Source organism: Diplotaxodon limnothrissa, linkage group LG3, assembly GCF_057381915.1.
Source record: "Diplotaxodon limnothrissa isolate DT_005_m linkage group LG3, D_limnothrissa_male_GT1.1, whole genome shotgun sequence".
Taxonomy (NCBI): domain Eukaryota; kingdom Metazoa; phylum Chordata; class Actinopteri; order Cichliformes; family Cichlidae; genus Diplotaxodon; species Diplotaxodon limnothrissa.
The window spans coordinates 15,805,738-15,813,137 of NC_140598.1; the positions used below are offsets into that span (position 1 = coordinate 15,805,738).

Sequence of the window (7,400 nt, forward strand, 5' to 3'; positions counted from 1 at the left end):
AGTGTTGACGTTTCCATGTGGGACTGTTGCTGCAACACCAGGATGTTACTACAGAATACACTTTATATTGTGAGCACTTGGATGTTAGTCCAGTGGTCCTAAACTGACACACCTGCACCTGGATTCATTCTGACCAGATTTTAGCCCAACAGTGTTTCATACTTAATACATCAGACACAAACTCTGCAGCTGTCATTGTCATCAACTGCTACTATGTAAGGAGTTGTTTTGATCGAAACTATATGTGACGTAGCAGAAATATATATACACATGCAGCTTGTGATTTTTTTTCAGAGCTGTGGGTGCATGATAGCGCCTAACAGTTCTCCGTTCCCGGGAATGTAAAATAAAGATCATTTTTTGAGTTTGACCACTTTGAGCCCAGTTTTTCTTCGCCGCCAAAAGAATGCAAAGAACTGAATTTAATAAGACGATCAACTGCGCCACAACATTCACGAAAGCGAAAGTAAAAGCGACGGAAGGAAACGCCCAGAGAGGCGTTTGAGGGACGGTCAGAGTCAGGAACCTCAGAAACGCATCAGGCTGGAGTTTAATTCTGTTTTCATCTTTAGAAACATCTGGAAATAGTTATAAAAATGCTGCGTAATAAAGAAAAATAGTGTAGATTAGTTTGAGTTGTGTTTATCTGAGCTGTGTCTTTAATCTGAAGTTCATTTTGTGGAGGAGCAGCAAGACTTTCAGTGTTACTCTCAGAGAAAGCCTCCCAAATGTCTGTTGTCTTAATAGTGGAATTATCTGGAAAATGAACCAGTTCTTATGAGCTGCTTTTCTGTATGAGCAGTCAAAGCATTTTATACAGCGTGCTTCATTCACACAAGCACTTCTTTTTCTAACAATGACACTATGATGGATGCATCGGAGAGCAAGTCGGGGTTCCGCATCGGAGAGCAAGTCGGGGTTCCACATCTTGCCCAAGGATACCGTGGCGTGCAGACTGGAGCAGCCAGGGATCAAACCTCCAACCTTCCAGTTAGTAATTCTACCTGCTGAGCTACAGTCTGTACTTCCTGAACAACACACCCTCCTTTTGTTTCTTTATTTCCAGTAGCAACCAGGACCATAATGAACCCTGACTCCAACAGACACTCAGGAGCCACCTGCCCAGTAAGTCACCCGCTAACTGCAACTATCAGAGCCCTGACCTTCTGCAGAGACGAGTCACACTGAACACAGCAAGTGTCCCTGCTCTCAGATACAAAATCTGCCTTTAAAAGTTCAGAGTAATGAAATCAGCAGTTCTGATTCTAGAATCTGTAGTCTCACACACATGTGCAGAGCACTTTTGTTGTTTTGGTTCACATCAGGTGATATTCTGCTGCAAACAACTAATGAGAACATTTTATGAAAGCTTTGAGTGTCCATCAGGATCCTGTAGAAACAGCTTCCATGTCAAAGATCAATATTCTGAATTCTGTTTTGAAAGAAAAAGATTTCTAGAAAATTCTCTAAAGAATTCACCATCTGTTTTGTTTTCTAAAACAGATGGTGTTTTAGAAGCTACCTGGTTTCTCCACCGGTTTTTCTTTATTTTTTTTAAGGAGGTCTGGTTTCTTCGCCAGTTTTTAAGGAGGGTTAAGGATGGTTGCTCCACCGAAAGGAGGTTTTTCCTCTGCCGCTGAGGGCGTTGAGTGTTTGGTTTATCCACCAATATGTAAGGAGGATAGAGCTCTCATTGGTGGGTAAACGCACATGTGAGCGAGTGCGGGCCAGACGTGGTCTGTGTGAGTGTGACTGATTGTTGTCTTGTAATGGGGAATAAACTGGGTAATTCTGCCTTGAAAGGGGATGGAATACATTGCAAAGTATTCACTGGGCAGCACGTAGTATGTAGATCATTGAAGGAAGAAAGTAATGAATTTGTGCACAAAGCAGATGGAACAGTGAGTGTGACTGTGTCTGACGTCACTGTGTGTGTGAGACACAGAGAGGTGTGAAAGACAAACATCCAAACTCAGCCTGCAGTTCTGTTCTGTGATTCTACATTTGACTATCCGTTGAGTTTGGTGTGCACTTCTGCTTTGTTCAGATGCATTTAGATACATCACCTCCACTCTGGGTGGCTGTAGCTCAGGTGGCAGAGCAGGTCAGCCACTAATCAGAAGGTCGGTGGTTCGATCCCAGGCTGCACCCTGGCTGCATGCCAAATATCCTTGGGCAAGATACTAACCCCGTGTTTGCCTACTGGTGGTGGTCAGAGGGCCCGGTGGCGCCTGTGTCCGGCAGCCTCGCCTCTGTCAGTGCGCCCCAGGGCAGCTGTGGCTACAATGTAGCTTGCTATCGCCAGTGTGTGAATGTGTGTGTGAATGGGTGGATGACTGAATGTAGTGTAAAGTGCTTTGGGGTCCTATGGACTAGAAAAGCGCTATACAAATGCAGGCCATTTACCATCTCCTGTCTTTCCTTCTCTACCATTGCCTCCTAACTGCGGATGGGCACCGGTATCTGATGTCATTATGGCACCGGGTCTGACATAAACGGTAGTAACCAGACTGAAAAGCAGTGCACATTTTGGTGCTTTTTTTCCTGAGATGTCATACACTTTGGATTCTAGCCAATCATTTTACCTTTCCAAGGATAGTAGGCGGGCCCCGGTACGTATGTTCTTTTAGAGCAGAGCGACAGATTAAAAATGCCCAAGGCTAAGCGGTCAAAGTCTGGCTGTACTTCACAGCAAAAGATGCAAACTCAGCAGCCTGCAACAAGTGCTTTAAGCTGATACTGTGCAAAGGAGGTAACACCTCGAATCTGGTGAAACAGGGAGGCTGTAGCTCAGGAGGTAGAGCTGGTCACCTACTGGTCGGAAGGCTGATGGTTCGATCCCAGGCTCCTCGTGCCAAGTATCCTTGGGCAAGATACTAACCCCAACTTGCTCTCCACATTCGGAGTGTGAATGTACTTAGAAAGCACTGAGTACAGATAAAGTGCTGGTGTGATTGGGTGAATGTGGCATGTTGAGTACTCTGGGAGAGTAGAAAAGCGCTATATAAGAATCAGTCTGTTTACCATGAAACACCCGGCGACGCATAGTGTTTTTTTTTTTAAAGCCGAGAAATGCACCGTATTTGATAGCTTCCTGCAAGACCTCACACCGAGCACAACTACTGCGGGTGTGGTGCCTGTTATCGGACACGGAGTTAGCAACATCCCCCAAGAACCTGAAGAGGAGAGTCCTGGCCCCTAGCCCTGCCAGAGGAGCAGAAATGATGAGGATGATGACGGCAGCAGCAGCCGTTCTTCTCTGCGTGTGTAGCTTAATGTTGTTTGTGTGTAATTTACGTTGAGTAGGCTAACCACGTTATTACATTAATGTAAGGTGAACAAGCAAACACCATTGTAGTTACATGCTGCTGTCTTCTTGTTTGATAGAGTGATACCATATATGCCCTATAGCTGCACAAAAGGCTAACATTGTTATCTTTTTACAAAAAAAACAACAAAACATGAGCGGTTTCAGGACAAAGTTTGTGTTCTCCATTCTTTAAGCACCGGTTCCAACCAAAGGAGGTATCTTGTATCAACAGAAAAGGCTAACTTGGTTATCATTTTGCAGAAAAAAAGAGACTGCTAAAAATAAAAACATGAGAGGTTTTTGGACAAAGTTTGTGTTCTCCATTCTTTAATCACTGATTCGAGCACCGATTAAGCACAGGCACTGTTTCAAAAGTACCGGTTTGGCACCGGTATCGGATAAAACCTAAACGATACCCATCCCTACTCCTAACATGCCTCCTTCCTCCTCTTCCTTTTCTTTCAGCCATCAGTAGCATGACAGTCTTATTCATTATGATCCACGCATTTTATTTGGTAAAGCTTTAGTTCAGAAGGCCCTTACTAATGCAACACTCCCCATTTACCCAGGCTGGCACTTGGAGTACACTGGCTTGTGGCCCCTTGTGCCAGCATTAGTGCTTTCCTCCTTTCTGCTGCTCACAATTCACCGATCACACTTTGACTATTACCATTAAAGGCTGCAGAACCTGCGTCTGAAGCCTCTGGTTTAAAAGAGTTCAAATAAATAATCCAGCTATAGTTGTCAGTATTTCCACTGCTGCACAGGAAAAAACTTTATTATAAAATAAATAATAAGAAATAAACTTTATTTTTCAAACACAAGCTTTACACAACTTGTACGTTCACACAAGCACTTTTTCCATGTGTCTAAGTGTTTCCTGTCGAACATTCACCAGGACACCATGCAGACTGGCATTAAACCACCAACCTTCTGGTTAGCAGGTGACCTGCTCGACCACCTGAGTTCCAGCCACCTCATCAAAGTGACCAATCACATTAGAATCCTGTCCTGCTTTGGGCTCCGCCTCCAAACCATCCAAAGCGGGTTTATTTGCACCATGTATGCAGGTAAACTTAAACATCCATTCAGCTGCTTCAGAAGGAAAATGTCAGCTTGTGGTTTCAGTCACAGGAAACTCACAGGTTAGAGTCCAGCCAGAGGGCTGCTGTTGTTTATCTGTAAAGTCTTTACATTTACAGAAATAAATAATTATGTGGACACATCTGGATCATCAGCAAACATGAAACCAGGTGACCACCAGGACCAAGCTGACTGCTGACACAGAGTTCATACTCTAACTGCTAGCTGCTCTGCTAGCTAAGTTAACTGATGTTGAAGGTCAGAGTAAAGAAATGACGTGATGCTGCTGGGAGTGACACCACAGACTAGCAGCATTTAGTTACTCAGCATATAATGCAGTTAATCTGAAATCTCTTTTTCTCTCTGAAACAAAGTGACAGCAGACTGAGTCAAAGACAGAAACCTTATTGAAACACCAAATATTCCCCGGCTTCACTTCCTGATCCAGGATTCAAAGAGGACGTTGCACTTACTCAGCTTCTTCCCATGAACGTCTTCCCTCTGCAGCTCTGCTGTCTGGACCAGGTCTGTGTAGAAACAGAGACAATCTTCTGCTTCATCAGTCCTCTGTGTCTGCAGGCTGAAGTCACATTAAACACTTCACACCAGCAAAGAGTCTGAAGCTCAAAGGTCAAAGGTCAGCTGCTGCACCTTGTGTGATATTGTTTGATCAATAATTAACCTGCAGCAGGTTTCTGCTCCAACTCCAACACACTGAACAACCCTGAGAACAAATCAGAGGATGTGGGTGTGTCTGCAAGCTTCAATAGTATTAAACACCTCACACCAGCAATGAGTCTGAAGCTCACAGGTCAAAGGTCAAAGGTCAGCTGCCACACTGTATATAATATTTCAATATGTATACAACCTGACTGTGGGTGTGTGTGCAGCCATAAACAGTTTAAACATTAAACACTGAACCATAAAAGAAGCTTAAGCTGCAGCTCACAGGTCAAAGCTCAGCTGCTGCAGCCAGTTATGACTTTACATAAATCATCATGTTTTCCCTCTCAGCACTTGGGCTGTTTTGACTCAGCTACACTATGGCAAATGGCCAATGGTTCCACAGCTGTTCTTGTTGTGTTAGGGCTGAAAAGCCCGACTTGTTCTCCTCTGCAGGTCATCAAATGCACCACAGAAGTTTGCATTTGCAGAAGCCTGTGTATGTTTGATGGCTTTATTATTCTCTGTTCAAAGACAATAAATGTGGAAAATGTCTCATGTAGTATCAGCGTCATTTAAAAATGACTGCAAACATTTAGAGAACATGTGCTGCTGTTTGTCCTTGTAACAGGGCGGCCCTTAGCGGCTGGAAACACAGTGAGACAGACCAAGGCAAGTGTAGTGGAACAAAGTATTTATTTGCTATATGGCTCTCCTTACAACAATTAACTTGTCGAGCTTCTTCACAGCACAAAAAATCCACCTCTAATGACAACTGGCAGCCTTAAATATGTTCAGCTGTCACAGACTTAACCATTATTCCACTCTCAGGTAAATTCTTAAATCCCAACCTTCCACCACAGTATACAATATATTAATTAGAATAAATAAATACATAAATACATTTCCACATTTACATATTAATAAATATTTCACACTTAATGTTACACCAAACCCAATATTATAAAAACCCAGAAACCCAAGCACAAAAAGATTCACCACACTCTCTTTACCAATGGTCTCTCCCGGAACCTTTAAATGGTGTCTGGACCCCAGGGGAAACATTTGCCCAAACACCTTGAAGAGGACACAGGCAAGAAAGGTGAGTAATCATTAACTTACAAACACTTATTTGCACCACTTTTATCCCTAGATTTCACACACACGTTTGCATTAGTTTTCCTTACTGGTAAACCTTAATCACAATCTCAATCACCATTCTTCTCTCCTGACAGACAACCACCACATTCCTTGATGAGGAGCAGCTGTGCAGGATCTGAAATAAGGCTACCAACTGATTTTAAAATTCCCAATAAATAGTCAATAAATATTTAAACTTCTTGTGTGCAAATCCATGCTTAAAGTGCAATGCTCATAAATTGCTTGATAAGGTGCTTTTAATAAAGTGAAAGGTGTGCTCTAAAGTGCTATACATATAATATAAATAAATACAGTCAAGTCTGTCCCGTATTCAGTAAGTGAAAATGAAATGAACAATAAAAGGTGAATCAAATGGACCATTACGGCAAGGCTGGGATGGTCAATTTGGTAAAGTAAATCCGTTGGGCATCTTTCTTTGCCTTTAGACAATAATTCTGATGGCAAAAGAGCCAAACGGGACAGGCACAAAAAAAAAAAAAATACAGTAAGTGAGTCCTCTTCCTTACATTTCCTCCTCCCTCTCTTGAGCGCGAAGTGCTTCAGTCCTCTGTCATCCTAGATAAACAATCAGCAACCACATTTGACTTCCCTGGCCTATACTGGACCGTAAAGTCATAAAGCTGCAAAGACAAGTACCATCCTGCAATGCGGGCATTTGCATCCCTCATGCGGTTCAACCACTGGAGGGGACGATGATCAGTCTCCAGAGTGAAGTGACGTCCCAGAAGATAATACCTCAAGGCCTCAATAGCCCATTTCATGGCCAAGCACTCTTTCTCCACCGTCGAATACCTCGTCTTCCTGTCGAGTAGTTTCCGACTCAGAAACACCACAGGCCTTCTTTCACCATCCACCTCTTGCTGAAGGACAGCACCAAGGCCAACTCCTGAAGCATCAGTTTGCAAGATGAATGGCTTGTTGAAGTCTGGACTGTGTAGAACTGGATGTGTGCAAACTGCTTCCTTGAGGTCTCTGAATGCTTGCTCACAGTCTTCTGTCCAACGCACTTTGTTGGGGGCTGAGCCTTTTGTGAGGTCATTCAGTACAGTGGATCGCTCTGCAAAAGAAGGTATGAATTTCCGGTACCAGCCTACTAGACCCAGAAAACCTCTCACCTTCCTTTTTGTTGTCGGAACTGGGAAGGACTGAATTGCTTCAATCTTTCCAACCTGCGGCTTTATCT

General features: G+C 43.4%; 1 protein-coding gene across 1 annotated transcript in view; it reads right to left on the reverse strand.

Moving 5' to 3' along the window:
* Nucleotides 1-5,013, reverse strand: part of LOC146634667 (protein NLRC3-like) — a 90,697-nt gene extending 85,684 nt beyond the window's left edge. The window contains exon 1 of the mRNA XM_085379147.1: nt 4,867-5,013. The gene's annotated coding sequence lies outside the window, so the exon portion shown is untranslated. The remainder of the gene's footprint in view (nt 1-4,866) is intronic.
* Between the last annotated feature and the right edge of the window lie 2,387 nt (nt 5,014-7,400).